The sequence below is a fragment of the Lepisma saccharinum genome, chromosome 4, assembly GCF_977018435.1.
Source record: "Lepisma saccharinum chromosome 4, izLepSacc3.1, whole genome shotgun sequence".
NCBI classification, from domain to species: Eukaryota; Metazoa; Arthropoda; class Insecta; order Zygentoma; family Lepismatidae; genus Lepisma; species Lepisma saccharinum.
Window position 1 is genome coordinate 102,239,690 of NC_139232.1, and position 17,888 is coordinate 102,257,577.

A 17,888-nucleotide genomic window follows, 5' to 3' on the forward strand; every position below is an offset into this window, starting at 1 on the left:
GAGGGATCTTGACCCATTCCTGCTTCAGCTGGGCAAACTTCTCGTGGGCATTCTTGATTGTATTGTGCTTGAGGCATCATTGCAGTTAATCCCACATGTGCTCAATGGGATTCACGTCTGGACTCTGGGTTGGCCACTCCATGTGAGTCATGTGATTTTGGTTGATCCACTCCTGTGTGATCCCTGATCAGCATTTCAGGTCGTTATCCTCCTACAGAATGAAGCCGCAACTGAGGCGGTGATGAGCAAATGGGTGCATAACATTCATGAAAATGTTCCTGTACATGTACCGGTCAATGTTGCCCTCGATGTGGTGGAGGGAACTCATCCCAAGTGTAGAGATGCACCCTTGCACAATCACGTTCCCACCGCCATACTTCATGGTGGTCAGTTGGTTCTGACTAGCGTACCTTTTGCCTTTGGGACGTCATACCCACTGTCCATGGTCTGTTTCAAAGAGAATGCACTTGCTTTCATCGGTCCACAGCACGTTGTTCCACTGGCTCCATGTGCAGGTACTCCTTTGCCCACTTCAGTTTGGCCTTCCTGTTCGTGAGGGAGATCAACAGGTCAACATCCGAACAGTCCTCCCATCCTCAGTAACCTCTTCACAGTGTTTTTGCTCCTGGGGCTGTTATTTCCTGACGAATGTACCTCAAAGGCAAGCAGAGGTTAGCACGGGCAGCATGCAGAATGCTCCGATCATACAAGGAATCCATCCCAATGGGCTGCCTAGGCTTGGACATCATATTGACAAAGCCTCTCTGTGCTTTGGCCCACTGTAGAACTCTGCAGATATCTGATCTTGAGATGCCACACAATCTCTCAAGCTGAATAAAGAATGGGACACGATCCCTCAGTCTGTGGTTGACTTCATGCCACAAAGGTGCCAGACTGTGATCATTGCTAAGGACTTTGAAACGAAGTACTAGGGTGTGTTGCTCAAAGCATCCATGCGTTACGGTGATAAGAATGAAAGTGTCATTGTTTTGTTAGATTGAAAAAATCGAATGAAGATTTTTAATAATGTTGTAAATAGTCTGAACTGCTCTACCACCTGTTTACATGGATGCACCTTGCTGCCCAACATATAAAAATTTCACTTGAATAACGTATGTGCCAAAATATACAGTACTGAAATTAAAATACGAACATTACATTGTTGTCATCTGTGAGTTTATTTATCCTGAAGGAAACACTTACATGCACACTTTTAGCGAGTTTACAACTTTCATTTCACTACTGAGATCATGAGCTGGTGGAGCTATGCCCCATCGACAAACGCAGATGTGCGTTCGAGATGCGCGAGTTTCAGTACTGGTGCATACCGTATATGAAGTTTAAAAAAGTTATCACAGAAAAAATCTCCGAAGGTAGGAAACTAAAACAGAGGAGACTAAAGTGTTAAGAGTACTGCATGGGACCACTGTTCTCCAACCCTTGAGCGTATGAATATACATGCAAATATCATTTTCTTGTGACAATAATCTTAGACCCCCTCCTTTTATAGCGCTCTCTGGAGTTATTAATACTTTGGATAGGTTTTCCAGGTATGGCCAGTAACGCAGTGTTTCAACAAGTTCCAAAGCAGTTTAATGAAATCTCAAACCAAATAGACATTTTTGACCACTAGTCAACTTTTGTGTCGAACTTGCAATAAATTGTATTTATAATTTAGAACAGTGGCGTATACTGAGTCCAAGATCTGGGCTATCTCACTATGTCACGTGGTCGTAGGCTATGGATAGAAATAACCATAAGAAATCAGGTTGCCAACTCATAAGAAATCAGGTTGCCAACTCATAAGAAATCACGTTGCCAACTCCAGAATCAGCATCATCATCTCACTGACATGAATAATATTATTTACAATTTCTGATCGATTTTTCTCCTGTATTTTATTCTCTGCGAAGCCTAGCTAGGCTAGAATATACGCTCCTGATTTAGAACTTTGTTGGTTGACTGCTCTTGTGTTATTGTTTAATGCTAGTTTACAATGGTGGAGGAATTGTTAATAATGGTGCAATTACTGTATATTGATAGTCAAAATATTTTCAGTGGGACATGACTGATCATGACTCCTCCTTTAGTGTCACCATTTGAATGAATTTAGCGATGAACAATATATCACCACTGTACAACTGCAGTGTGCTTGCATAGCATGCACATACACAACATGGACATTGCCAGATATTTTTGTAGGGGGGTTAGGTCGTTGATATTGCTTTAATAGTAGAAATAATAATTATTATTATTATTTTCATAATTGTTATTTTAATATTGTAAACTGAGTATATTGGACAATGTGTTATCATCGTCAAACAAGCACGTCCCCCCGAAATCCTACAAATATATATTTTAAATAGTGTATAGTCGTAATTAATTTTACTTCCTTTGCAGGATTAAACATAAGTTGTAGCATACTTAGAAATTCATATTCAGGGCTTCTACCTCTCCCCCTCTACTTCTCCGCCTCTAGATGGCGCTGCTGATTAGGGAAGAGTCCCCTCTGAAATAAAATTCTGGCTGCTGGTCTGTTGTCCAATACACTCAATTTTTTTTTTATCTAATGCCGTTTTTACTTTGGTTATTCTCTTTTAATATTAGCTAACTGAACAATCTCTTTTCATATTAACTAACTGAACTTTATTTTTCTTCGTAAAAGTAACAAGCTACAGTTCTGACAATTTTTTTCTGACTTGAAATGAACAATGCCAATTTTCAGAGCGACATGACCGGTTCAAGCCCCCTGCCTGTTTTCCCCTTCTGATTACACAACTGATAATGTTATACACCCTTCCTCCTTATCAGTAACAATGCTTCTAAGAATGATTTATCATCGGGTTTGTGGAAGCACAATCTTTTGTCATGGATCAATTCAAATCAATATATGTTGATACTAAACAGGAATCGCCCCTTGTTAGATGATTTCTGCTCTATTACACATCGAACTTGATTCGTCAATGGATAATGATGACACTGAGTTAAAGGTCACATAAACTTGTTTTTCTTCTTGTTTATGCCTTCCTTGAACCAGGCCATCTTATCAGAAACTCATATCTTGCTGTGTGTATATATCTTTCTTTTCTTAAAAAATAATAATCTTTCGTGTAGGCCTAACTTGTACTTGTCTCTTTTCTCCAACTGAGGCTGTTACATAATATTCTGCGTGAAGTAAGTTTAGGGTTACCAGACGTCCGGATTTTCCCGGACATGTCCTACATTTTAGCCTTATGTCCGGCGTCCGGGAGGAATTTGAAAAATATCATAAATGTCCTACATTTTGAGCGTCAAATAATATTAATTATGAAAATATGTTACAGAAAAAATCATGCAAGTTACAAGTCTATGGATTGCGCTTCCAAACTCAATAGTGAAGTTTATTTTGATTCAGTCATTGAGTCATTGCCCAAAAAGAAAAAAAAGTTTGTCCTGCTATTAAACAAACGGGAAAACGGAAGCAATAATGAACAAAGTTTTGGGGGATCACTTTCTGATAACGTCACTGTTCAATGCCTGAGCAGAATTTCTTGCCTTATGCTTTATACTGATGGAACAAGGTGTTGCCCATTGTTACTCAATATTCAATATAAATTGATTTGAAAGCAGGGGTTTAGAGATCAAATTTATTCAGAGTGTCTGCCAGTCTAGAAAATCATAGAAGTCAAGAAAAAGTAAATAAATCAACAAATAGGTCAATAAAATATTCTTGTGGTCAAGAATTTTTGCTGCCATAATGACTGATCCGTTGATTTAGTTTATTTTACTTCACCTTTTTTCTGTCCCTTTGGCTAATCGCGAAGATGAGGATGAAAGGTGGTAAGACAAGTTGGATGAAGGAACAATCACAAACATATAGGGACAACCGACACAAGCCCCACATAAGATTATACTGGCTCCGAGTCCAGACGCCAAAGCCTCGCTTGTCTGCCAAACACAGTTCAGGATGCATTAATAGAGAAAGCAGATCTAATTCTCTTCTTAAATTCAGCTTCAGTTTTCATCTTAACTGGTCCTTTGGTAGGGGTTTTCATTAAATAAATATTTATTTTCTTAATTACTAATTTCCAAATTTACCTAAGTAAAGGTCGAATAAATAAACGTTAAGAAAAACGGAAAAAATGTATAGAAAAGTCCAGAAAAAGTCAAGAATTCTGGATGTGTTATTTTCGTAGGCACTCTGTTATTGAACTAAAAACTACCCAAAGTGAAACTTCTGGAACCATTTTAAATTACGATAATTGCTGAATATTTGTTTGCCATTACAGGTCATAATTCAAATGTTGATAGAGTTCTTTCATTACAATCAACACAGACTCACGAGAGAAATTATTTTTTCATAAAGTCTGTGAAATGTTTGGTACTGGTCTCTATAATTTCAAAGAGTTTGACTGTCCACTCCAACATCAATATATTTTGACTAAACCTTAAATTTTGATAAAAATTGTCTCCTCTGAGAAGTATCACTTAAATCATGTAGTAAGAGGTGTATTGATTAGTATGATTGCAAGTTTTGAAATTTAAAAATTCATTAAGAATTCATTTTTTTTAAAACTGAAAAGTGTCATTTTTCAACTGCTTTCTAACGTGTTCTATAGAAATATGTATTATTTATTGAGAATGTTTTGTGTCCTACATTTTGACTTAATGTCCTATATTTTAGGACAGCATGTCCTACATTTCCCTTACAGCGATCTGGTAACCCTAAGTAAGTTGTACTGAAAAATTCAAAGGAAAAAGTGGGTAGAGCTGAAATACACAGGTATCAACGATGTTGCCAGTTTTCCTGTTAAGCAATTCTCGAAGTAGAAATGGGTTGATGAAGGATGTTAACTAGAGTCGTGGAGCCAGCAGGGCAGGGGGTGCTGCATGACGTATTGCTGGCAAGTAGAATGGGACGGGTTGCCATGAAGACGTGGACAATATTCATCAATATAGCCGACCTCCGTGGCGGAGTGGTTAGCAGGGTCCCATGTTCGAATTCCGACCTGGGCATGGGTGTTCTTGTTAATATCTTTCATCAATCGTATCATCACTCATTCTCATCTTCGCAATTAGCCAAAAGTGGCAGATAAGCAATAAGTTACCTACCATCTACCTCGTTGAACAACAATAATAACTCGTGAGGACCAAGATCAACCTACCGACTGCCGGCCAATTCAAAACATTATTCCACATCGCGCTACGACGCCAGGTGTCCCGGGCTCGAATCCCGTCCTGGGCATGGATGTTTGTGAGTGTCCATCAAGTTCATCATATCATCACTCATCCCCATCTTCGCAAATTAGCCAAAAGTGGCACAAAAGCGAAGTAGATTAAAGCAAATCAAAAAATTATTCAACAAGTTCTGGGTGACATGGGGTCAGCACGACGAAGCCCCAGTTGTAGGTTTCCATAACAGGGTTAGGCTACTCATTCGTTCGAGGGTCTCCCTGATTGCATGACGCCTTGTAATCAAACCCGGTGGAGGAACATAATGGTTCAGGACCAATTTTAAACTGTAGGTCCAGTCGCCATTAGCCTCGCTCTGCATAAAGTAGACTTAAAATAAAATCTCAAAATATGGTACGTTGTATATACCGGGTGTCCCAAAAGTCCGGTCTCATAGGGAGAAATTGAAGTAATGATAATTTCTGGCAGGTAAACGAATGTAGATGAAATGGATGTCAGGGATAGAACGTACACTATGCACAGAAAGCCAAAGTTGTGATTCTGCATCCCTCAGGTCTCTCCCAACGGCAAACATGTGATGAATGTCACCGTCGACATCCAAACAAACGGAAACCTGGACAGTGACGTGCACTGAGGAGTAGCTAGTCTAGCAGAGATAAATTAATCAATCTCACATCTTTAATTATTTTCAAATCACAATATTATTGTCTTGTTGAAGCCACAGTTCATATGCAACACTTTCTTTTTCACGCGCTTCTCTTCCATCGGTGTGATCCGCGGACAAAACTGGCCTAGCTCGCTCTTCTTCCGCCTTAGCAGTTCCAGGTAGAAACGGGTTTCCGAAGGAAAAGGGAAGATTTCTGCCTCTACCTCCCTTGCCCCCTCGCCCCCGTTGCAATGGTTGAAAGCCCAGGCTTTAAGGTCCCTCAGTCTATCTCCTATAGTACAGATAGAGGATTGGTTTCCATTCGATTCCTTTGTAAATCCTCTAAAGAACTCAAGGGAAAATTTTCTGTAGTACTTATGTTCTCTGTATTTACACAACATTTTACACGTTGTACAATATGTATGTATAATATGGGATGTAGTTTTATTATTTATGAAATGGGAACGTGTTATGTGCAGACAATAATGTTATGCTTTCTTTATATTTTTTTTCAGATATGGAATATATAATTATTAAATTACAAATATTTGCTCAGGCTCTCTCTCACTCTCGTTTTAGTAGTGTTTTTTTTTTAAATATACTAATCTCTTGGCCTCCAACGGATGTATTTATTTGGGCAAGAGAACGCACATTCATATTGTTATTGGTTTGGTTTATTTTACTTCGCTTTTCTGCCACATTTGGTTATCGTGAAAATGAGGATGATGTGATGAAATTAATGAAGGGACCTCGAACAATCCAGGCTGGGATTCGAACCCGTGATGAGCGTGCATTCTTGTTCCTGTGTTGTACTCTGCAGTGAATAATGAAATAATTTAAAATGAAAAATGTATCTCAGTACTCAAGAAGCCAAATGAATATTATTGAAGAAACTACAAAAGAGTGTGTTTTGTTACATGTTTTGTTTCTGTGCATAAAGTGTACTTAAAACACCAAATCAACCAACCGTGGGGGAGTGGTTATCACAGCGCGCTAGGATACCAGGAGTTCCGAGTTCGAATTCCGACCTGGGCATGGGTGTTCTTTGTGTTTGTCCCTTCATTAATTTATCGAATCATCTTCGCAATTAACCAAATGTGAGAAAAAAGCGACACTAAGTAACAAAAAATCAAGTCAAATCATTGATTGATTGCTTGATTTGGTTTATTTTACTTCGCTTTTCCGCCACTTTTGGCTAATCGCGAAGATAATACAATATTATTGATGAAGGGACACACTCAAAGAATACCCATGGCCAAGCCGAGATTCGAACCCAGGATCTGTCGCTTAGTAGTCAAATCAAATCTTTTTTATTTTCAAATGGGGGTGGGGGTTACGTGTACTTTTTTTTAGTACTTATTCATCATTTTGCAATCTTTTCCTGTTATTGACGTTCTATTTTTAGGAATACTGGGCCCTAAAGGGGGGAATGGTATGAGCCACACCAACCAACCCTTGAGCACGCCACTGATTGCTGCCCCAAGTGTCGACGTCACCGCACGTCACTGAACCTGGATAACGATCTATGGGGCACCGTAAGCCTGTTGTATACAACACACGTCAACGTTCAATTGATAATCTCAAAGAAAACATTCGTGCTGCATGCCACGTTATCACACCTACAATGTTACGCAATGTTCAAAGAGCTTTCCAGCGTGTATCCATACCTGCAGGGCTCAAGAGGGGCACCATTTTATTGCAGTAATCCTTTTCAATCCTACCTGAAACAAAGGCTACATGGACGTACAAGTATTGTCCATGACTGTTTTCATTCATTTTTCTCTTACATCCAGTGTGTTTTTAAGCGATGGATTTTTATGTATGCTGGTGCAGAAGTTGTCAACAGCTTGTTTTGAGTTTTCTTTTAATTCTTGAAGCTCTTATTGGGTGAAATAAAGTGCACGAACATGGTTATGGACAATTTGCACGGTAATACTCATGGATCCCCCTGTACCTCCTTGAACAATGCAAGAATCAAAGTGTAGAAGAGTGTAATATATTATAGTAATTAGTAAGTGCACTAATTAAATTATCCTGCAACAAAAAGGTCGCAGTGGCATTATTGACATTATTTAAACTATTTTAAAGTAATAGGCAGGCTACTTACAATCTTGATGCGACTTAGGCGTTACGAGTGGAGTGAGCAAGAACATTGTTTACTCACCTTTCTTTCCAAGCCGATAGCAATGTGAATTAAAAAGGTGCCAATATTTTCACAGGGCTTCTCGACGTTGTTTTTTCGAACATGTTTCCTTTTACTCGCTTGTCTTCCCCTTTGCCTCAGCGTACCGGGATTTTGTCCGGTCCTCTCCATTTATCAGACTCAATATAATTTGTAAAGTGCTGTGCCTATATTTAAACGACGATTGTCTATACATCTAAAACTAAACCGTGATGCAATATCCCCTCGAAGCCCAAGGTTTGCTGACATTTTTTTTTCCTTTCGAAAGTTGTTGCTTGCAAGAGAATGTCAGATTATTTTTTGTTGTAGCTATATAGGATTGTTTACATTTTAATACAACCTGATGTAATTGAAAATAGTACTTTTCCTCAAAACAGCATCCGTAAAGAATAACCCATTGTAATCTACGCTTAGATTACGTGCATTCAGAAGGCATAGATTTATAGTATTTTGTTGTTTGCTTTCAAAGAAACTTCACCGTATAAGGTGTTGGCTACCCTGCATGACATTGAAGAGGAAATATATCTTGCCTTTGGTGATAAAGAACATGTAAATTTGATGACATTTCGATTACGTGCATGCGTGAACGTCAAGAAAGGTTAATATCGACCTAGGTTGAATACCCTAGGAAATTATTTACCTTCTCAAACTGGAAGGTTACCAGAGTAAAATCGATACGCACAATGAAAGTACGCAAAGTAAAAATAAAGATCAGTGTCACTGCATTCACAGACTTCTCGCTGTACAGGTAAGCTAAGCTAAGCTATTGACAAAACAATTGCTTGCGTGAAATCGTGTAAAAACTAGCTCTTATTGGGTCAAATAAAGTGCACGAACATGGTGATGGACAATTTGCACGGTAATACTCGTGCATCCCACTGTACTAGGGGTGCGGGATACGCAATAAAATATTTCATGATTTGCCCATTTTTATCCTTCGTTTTAAAGAATGTTCAAAGACAAAAATGGTAGGCGGAGGCCATTTTAAGGAAAGGTTGGATTTATCACTTTGGTTTTTCCCCGAGTTGTTTGCTACTTTCATTTGATTTGTTTTAGTTCCACAAAATGTCGGAGGGAACTGTAGCCCCATCAGCTCCCCCCTGCGTACGCCAGTGATTGTGAAAGTGGTCTGCGGACGTCACCACAAAAGATTTCGTAAGGGCAGTTGATATTACATTGAATAGTATCGAGTAGTAGTTTTATTTGTATTGGCAATCATAATAATAAAACAATCAGGTAGATGTCCTCTTGATATGATTGAAGAAGTTCCAAAGTAAATTAGGTAAGTTTTCCAATATCCTACCAAACTCTCGCATACTGAGTCTCGTCACAGACAAATCTATTACATTTGTTTGTGGTCTCGTTCTCCGTCTCGACTCGAAGGCCCTGGTCTCGTTCTTTTTTCGATTTTTACAAGCCCGCCTGGGTAGTACCATAGTGTCATGTTTTATCTACTCGCTTGTGGCAAACCTATTGAGAAAGATTTCCGCTTCATGCTTAATGAATTGTAACAGATGTTCCTCCTCACATGCGGGGACTTTCCCAAGGGCATCCCAGATTACGATGTATTGAACAAGATGAGATGTGATTGAAGAACGTACAGGGTGATTCAAAAGCTGCTCGACACTATATTTGATTATAAATTGCTAATAAATTATGTCCGGATGTTTTCAGCGTGTGCATGTGCGGATTAATGGTACGGTGAAGGGGGCGATGGCTCCACCTGAGATGTATGAAACTAACAACAAACTATTACTTAAATGATAATTATGTAAATGATTGTTGCCTCTCCTCCTTTTGATATAAAAGCAGGTGGCCTCCCCCTGAGAAAATATCCAAAATAAAATAAACCTTCTTAGAAACTAGCGGTAATTTCAAACAAAAGTTCATTCTCTTCCACGAGAGAGGGCCATTAATTCTCCATTAAGATTAAGTACTTGTAGAAATTAATTAATACCACAGGCCAGTGTTGTTTTCCCTCAAATTTAAGAATTCACAAGAAGAATACACACAAAAATATTACCTTAATATCGAGCAATTAAAATATTGCGTGGTAGCATTAGCGATCACAACCTGTCACTGCTTACTTGCCACAACATGCCTTGCTTGCCCCCCCCCCCCTGAAAAAACATCCTCCGGTCGTCAGTGTGTCATTGGCCTCTCTTGAACAAGTCCTTTCAAATTTCCAAACATGTCGTTGTTATGCTATAATCATGCCAAAATGAAGCAAGTCTCTAGTATTCTTCAGATTCATTATCATATTATCTTAGATGCCTACTAAAATTTGATTGACATTTGATTTAGCCTAGTGGCTAAGACATACATGTATGTTTCATGTTTTGTTTATTTTCAACATCGCACCCCCCTAAATTTCATTCCGCGCCCCCTCAGCACCCCAGATGATTAATCCTGGCGCCGCCGCTGCTCACAGCAAAAGGAAGTAATGTGGAAAAATTGATAACGTCAAAGCAGTATTACGACATTTCCTTACGTAGGCATAACGTTTCATAATCCACGATAGTTAACTGGTATTTCCCCTGTTACATTGCAAACGAATCACTGGCGCAGTCGCAACACGGTATATGTAAAATGTTTTCTGGGCGTAACTTCTGCATAGTTCGATTACACGTGCTCCTGTATGGATTGCACGAGTTGGTGCCAATAATTTCAATTGGGAGTAAACAGAGAATTGGTATTTGTTCTGTGACATAAACAGGGTTACTTTTCCGTCGGAGGAGAATCAACAAAAATTTAAGTGAGTTCGTTTATATTTATATTCTGTAATAATGATATTTCATAAAATTATAGCATGTTAAAGGTTTAACTGCCACATGTGCCATAATATATGCCTAGGCATGAACAAAAGAGGGATGACCCGTAAGTGCCCTTCAAAATTGCCTTAATAATAACTATAGTCGCTATACTCTGTCCCAGGAAACTGTAGAGGAAACGAACGAAAACGAGTCCTCTGCGCAACTATACTGAACGCAACCTTGACGACTATTTCTGGCCCTTTCTGTCCCCAACCGTATTTGGGGGGGGGGGGGGGCTCGATGGGTGTCAACAAACTGGTCTCACTTATCGCACAACACTTGAGCAACCTTGTGTTCTGACGTCACGGGAGAAGGCTTTTTAATTTTAGGCTAAATGCCTATGTTGTTAGGTTAGGCTAGCTATGTTTAGTTCTCTTAGCCTAATTAATATTTTCTCATTGTATTTATGTTAATGGAACCTAACCTAACAGGCATAACCTAACCTTGTACGCATGTCTCGTCTGACGTCAGAACACAAGGTAGCAAAACTGTTGTGAGAAGAGTAAGACCCGTCAACAAACTCAGTTGTGAAGTAAATGCTGGACGGTCACATCGCTCTGCCGAAGCAACGTTGCCAAGCGTACTACTGTTTTTGCCAGTTGTCTATTTGCGTGTTTGCGTGTGAAGCTCCCTCATGTAGGACCACGTATGCAGTTCTACCATTAACACCCCGCTAATTTCTGGTGCTGGCAATATCGAGAAGACTCTCTCGCGCTTTACAGTACGTTTGGCGACATGTGGTGGACCCAACGCTGATTTGTTTCGTGCCGTGAACAACGTTCGGTACCTTGTGACTCGAAAATGCCCGATTTCAGCCGAAGAAAATTCAACTGATGGCTGATTTGCTGTTTCCCAGCCGCCAGTTGGAGTTGCGTTCAGTATAATGGTTCGAGAGGGCTCGACCAATGAACGCGTTTGGGGGAAAGGTGGGGCATGTAGCGGGCAACTCGCCTGCAGCTACCAATCATTTCCAGCAGCGCGCATGCTTCGCTCCGCCCACTCGCATTCTCCCCTTCTCTACCGCTATGCGCGGCCTTGCTACACAGATTGCTGGGACAGAGTACGCACGATTTTATTTTCGGATGGGACTGGAATTGTAAAGGCGGTTATTACATAGTTACGTTCTAGGGGTGCGGAATAGACAATAAAATATTTCATAATTGTCATTTTTAACCTTCTCAAATTTTCGGATGGAGCTGTGTAGCGCAGTCAGCAAGACCTCGTGCGTACACCAGTGATCAGACCAGTGGCATGCCCAAGGCGGGGGAGAGGGGGGTTGGTGTGGGTTTTAACACCCCCTTTTGGTCCAGTATTTCTATAAAAAAGAAAGTCAAAGGCAGGAAAATATAGCAAAATGAGGACTGACTAATTAAAAAATGTACACATAACCCCTCCCTTTCGAAAACCCTGAGCACGCTACTGGATCAAACTATAGCTATACGGCCATGTTAGGATTGCCCGGCTTTTGAAACACCCTGTAGCACACAAGCACGTATCCAGGTGGGGCTCGGGGGCTGAAGCCCCTTCCTCCCGATCCTACAAATGTTACGTTGGAAATAGTGGTAATTAATTTGACTTCCTTAGCAGGATTAAACATCTTGTATGATAAGTTGTAATAAACTGTGGATTTCATCTTCATGGCTTCCCAATTATTTCGCCTTCACATGCAACTGATGATAGTGATGAGCCCTTTCAGAAATAAAATTTTGTCTACACCTACTGGCCTGGTAATACACATATTCTCAAAGAAGTTAACATCCTTACCCCTGTTGGTACTGAATTTGTAAAGTATGAGTGCCCTTCCCAATTAAATCTTCCGAGAATAATTTATAACTCGGAAGGTTTATCTTGGTCTGTCGTCTGCTGGAAAAAATTGACAAATGTCACGTGAGTATCTATCTACTTTCTGTCCACTGTTAGGGGCGCTGGAGACAGCAGGTGCTTTGCTCTCTGCCGCCAGCCAGAACTCGCCTGTACCTTTGAGATGGGAATTTGAAAACTTGGTTGACACATTCAAAGGTTGCTTCCCTGGTGGCTTTGTGCTAACATCGTCGCCTTGTAATCAAAGGACCCCGGGTTTGATACCCATGGAGGCACATAACGGTTCGGATTCGGATCTCAATTTAAACTGTAGGTCCAGTCCAGATAAACCTATATGTGAACAACAACTCAAACAAACATTAAAAGTGGAGAAGAATCTTAATAAAACTTGTTATTTCTCATAATTAATATTTCCCGAGGGGGAGGGGGCTGAGCCCTCCTGGAACTACCGTCAGCCCCCCCGGCACTGCCATCAACCCCTCTTGACATTAGGTAAAACTATTTTGTATAATTTGTATATTTACATATCTAACACTTCTGTGGTGCATATAAATCCGTTCCTTTTATATAACTTATAGAATAACCCATGCAGCACACATATATCCAGGATACGTCTAATGGACGTCCTCTGGATATCCACGCCGAAATTCTGGATATCCATAGGATGTCCCGGAATGTCCAGTAGACATCCATAGGACGTCACCTGGATATCCATATGTCCGTCCAGGGGACGTCCATAGGATATCCAGGAAGGACGTGTTTTGGACATTCTGTGGATCATTTTTGAACATGTTTTGGACATCCTGTGGATCATTATTGGATGTGTTTTGGACATTATATGGATGACTTTTGGACATGTTTCAGACATGAGTTCACGTGATTTACAGGATGTTTTTATTTCATTGTGGATAAGGATATATTCTGGACTAAAATTGTACCTAATCTGGACATTATGCTGATATTTTTCGCACACACTTTGGATATGAAAAGAACATTCCTGGACTAAATATACACAAATCGAAGACCTCGAGTACACATATGCTTATAACAAGCACTCCTCTCTCTCTCTCTCTTCTTTCTCTATCTCTCACTCACTCTCACACACACGCACTAACGCACACAAATTCACATACACACGAATCTATACATCCGAAAAGTACTTTGTATTCACACGCATAAGCATAGTAAGCAGCGCTTATTCTTGACTAGAGTCAGATTATTTTCGGAACAGCTCTGGCTGACTGCGCGAGTCTAGCTAGTGAGCCTACCGACAGCTAGGAGCGTGAGTAAGAGAGTCCGCGATTGGTGCCGGGTTGGAATGACTTCAGTAACTTGCTTGTTGATTGGCTGCTTCGGAAGTTGTGGCTCGCTCCCAAGCTGCAAATGCAGAACAGTCAGGGATGTTATAGAAATAATCTTACTCTACCACGCAAGGCAACGTCTTCATGCAAACCACCGTTGTGTTCGAGACGAGACACAAAGAAACCTTCGTGGCAACTTTCGCCTGCTTGGCGCGCATGCGTGACTCGCTGAAAAGACAATGGAACTATTTGCAACGCAATTCCTGTGGGAGATGTTTTTAATTTACGATTTATTACTGCATAACAGAGTTTGAGTGCTAACATAACTGAGACTAGATACTATAACTGAATCTTTACACGGATATCAAAACATTTGTCAAATTTGTGATATCACGTGGACGTAATACCACATATCCCATGAATATCCAGAACGGGACGTACTATTGATATCCAGGATGGGAGATTCTCTGGATATCCAGGACGGAATATCCTATAGACGTCCCATGGATATCGCGTTCTGGATATCCAGAACGGGGCATCCATAGGACGTCTTATGGACATCCACAATATCCATGGATCTGAATTGGACATTGTGGACGACCTATGGACGTCCCTTGTAGACAGTGGCGTCTCGTGGCCTCAAATTTGGCCGGGCTTATTTTTTAAAGAATATATTGACAATTCACATGAATTACAAAAAAATGTATTTTTTTCTTCTAGACTACAAAACTGGACTTACTTTTTTGAAAGAATTTAAAATGTAATGACAAATTACATGAATTACAAAAAAACGGGTATTTATCTTCTTCTAAACTACAAAACTGGACTTATTTTTTTAAAGAATTTAAAATATAATAGCAATTCACATGATTACAAAAGAAACAGGTATTGATGTGAAACATACCTTTCTACGAACGTTGATTCCTGTTCTTCTGCTCAGCAAATGTTGTCATTACTTTTTCGTTGAAGCCCTCTATGTTTGAAATGTATTCTATCTCTATTGTAAGCAAGTGCCAAGGCATTTGGTCTGTCTTGTCCCATTGCATTTCTTAAGCAGGTTTTAATACGCTTCAATGTGCTGAAACATCATTCAGATTCAGCTGTTGCCACTGGAGTTATTAAAATTATGTTTGTAATTTTTACTGTTTCTGAAAAGGTACCCTCTAAATAATTTTAAATAAAAAAAATGAATGCAATCTACTGATAGAGTTTATGTTTTTCAACTCTTCACTACAATAAAGAACACGAAGTTCCCTTTAGTTTTCCCTCTTCTATGAAGTGTTAATAAATCTGGGAAGATGCCTCTGTTTGAAGATTGTTCTATTACATTATGTCCTCGTAGAGCAAGTTCATGTCGACCACAGAATTTTAAGCAATCGATAATTCTATTTAATATATGCCTATTTTTCCGGAAAAATTCATTGTGTCCTGTAATTGACAGCCTATTTTTTCAACAATTTGTGTTCGAACATCAACCCTGCCAAACTCACTCAAACATAGCGAATGAAAGTCACCAAAACACTACAGAACAACACGCGAGATCGAACGCGACGCAACGGAGCTAGCCCCGAATCAGCACTCAAATCCATTGCACTCTTCCCTCCTCTCTCTGCTAGCATGTGACCTTCACTGTAGCGTAGGTGGGTGTAGGCCACGCCTTCCTTTGCGACGTGCTCCGGAAAATGATAATTGACATCAATGCCGCTAGGAGCGCTGTCGTATCCATTGCAACAGATGATGAATTTACGTGGGTAAAAATCGCCTTTTAAAAGACTGTGTGATAGTTATACGTTATGGTGATTGATAATTACGTGAATACGTCCGTTTTTCTTTAGGGGCTAAGCCCCGGAAGCCCCAAGGGACGAGACGCCACTGCTTGTAGATGTGTGCTGTATAGGAATTAATTGGCGGAAACACGTTTTCTTTGATGAAGTTTTCTCGGGATATCAGCCAGCCTCATCTTCAGGGATTGAAGATGTTTGAATCGCTGAAGATAATAGTAACGTTAGTTATAGAAAGCTAGGAAGCTTATCTGAAAATCGCCTGGCTAATATCCCGAGAAAACTTCATCATTCTCCGCCACGAAAGCTGCAAGAATTACTTCACATTATCTTTGTTTGAAGCAGGCCCGTAGCCAGGCAGGGGCCGGGGGGGCTGAGCCCTCCTGGAACTACCGTCAGCCCCCCTGGCACTGCCATCAACCCCTCTTGACATTAGGTAAAACTATTTTGTATAATTTGTTTGCAGTAAAGAGTTAAAATGTAGACCGCTCACAACTTTAAGTATAAATCCACAGAACATGAACAGCTGCTATTACATTAGCTTATTTTCTTTGAGCTGAAGTCTAAGTAGCTGCAAGTATTTAGAAGATTATCTAGACTTTGTAAGTTCTTTCACAGGGGAGCTTCTTTATCTGTACCTTCACTGTCCCTGTTGCCCTCCCGTTTAGACAGAAATCTGACTTTGATGTCATTATGCAAATTCCCTTCTCATCTGCCTCAAAGGCCAACAGCTCCCAAGTTTTGGGAACGTAAGGGAGTTTCATTGCTTCGGCCGGGGGTGGAATGTACTGTAGGCACTGTGATTGAATATTGTGCATTTTTTGTGTGATATAAATATCTGTACCATCTAAAGTAGTATGCAGTGTGTAAGGGATGATTTCAGTATCAGTCAATTAACACTTCAAGAGATGTTTTAAAAGACGTAGGAGAATGTAGTATTTGTATGATATTTATAAATTTCGTTTAACAATGCCCCCCCCCCCACACACACACATAATTTACCTTCATTTAATACTGTTCAATTTTTTAAAAAATGGACTTGGTTTACAAAGCTCCCTGATAACCCATGAGCCCCCTGATAACCCATGAGCCCCCTGATAACCCATGAGCCATCCCTCCACCGGAGATCAGTTCTAGCTACGGGCCTGGTTTGAAGGGGATGAGATGATCGCTCCTGTGCCAGATAGACATTTGTGTCACAAGGAAAGTTTGAAGAATGGATAAATTCATTGGCCATTGCTTTTATTTTACCTGGAGTGGAAAAATCCAGTCCATACTGTGGGACATGGATGCCTATTTGTGAGGAGGAGTAAGGCACTCTGTCCCGTTCCATTCTTGTTTGTACATGAATGGAATGTTCGATTCGTCATTAAACTTCCCACATGCTCCGTCTGTGCATACCCTACACATGACGTCACCTTTGGGATTGCCCTTTGGTAAGCTTTTGCATCTGCATGTTGGGTTAAAAAAATGCAGACCAAACAATTCGCTCTGGCAGAGAACTTGATATGCCCAAGTTGAAGCAGGGACACGGAAGGGGCGTCTGCACTTGTCAGTTTCCAACTTAGGCAAAGAGCTGTGTCTGTGCCTTTTTCCTCATTTTTCATTTGACATTTCCTCCCTAACTCAGTGCTCAGTCCAAGGCGCCCGCAGGATTTCTTCTCAGGGGGCAGAGTCACAGAAACTATTATTATTATTAATAATATTGCTATTATTGTATTTATTTTTGTTATTATTATTATTACATGACTATCACTACTAGAGCTACTACTACTTATGATTTTTTTTTAAAAAAAATACATACAATTGTAATTTCCATATTCTCCTATATCTATATACAATTTGCATAAGTGTATACTTAACATTAATTCATGTTGGACAAAAAGCTATTTTTTACAGTTGGATAATCAGTGTAAAGTAGACTGTAAATATCGTTTAACAAAGCATGAATTGAACGAAAAGGTTAATCGCTGCTACTCAGCTTGCACAATCTCGTTTCTGTAATCTGTATAGTTGTAAAAAAAATAGTGGCAACTGTAGTGCATGACTGCATACATACAGTAGCGTACGCAGGATTTCATCAAGGGGGGTGTTATTTCGAAAATTTTCTACAAATTCACAGTACCATTGTTTTATTATACTTTAATTAATTAATAATAATAAATTAATTAA

General features: G+C 39.9%; 1 protein-coding gene across 1 annotated transcript in view; it reads left to right on the forward strand.

Annotated features, from left to right (window-relative positions):
* The first annotated feature begins 10,669 nt into the window (after positions 1 to 10,669).
* The window catches only part of LOC145986684 (uncharacterized), a 140,760-nt gene continuing 133,541 nt past the window's right edge, over positions 10,670 to 17,888 (forward strand). Inside the window, exon 1 of the mRNA XM_083120995.1 lies at positions 10,670 to 10,755. The gene's annotated coding sequence lies outside the window, so the exon portion shown is untranslated. The remainder of the gene's footprint in view (positions 10,756 to 17,888) is intronic.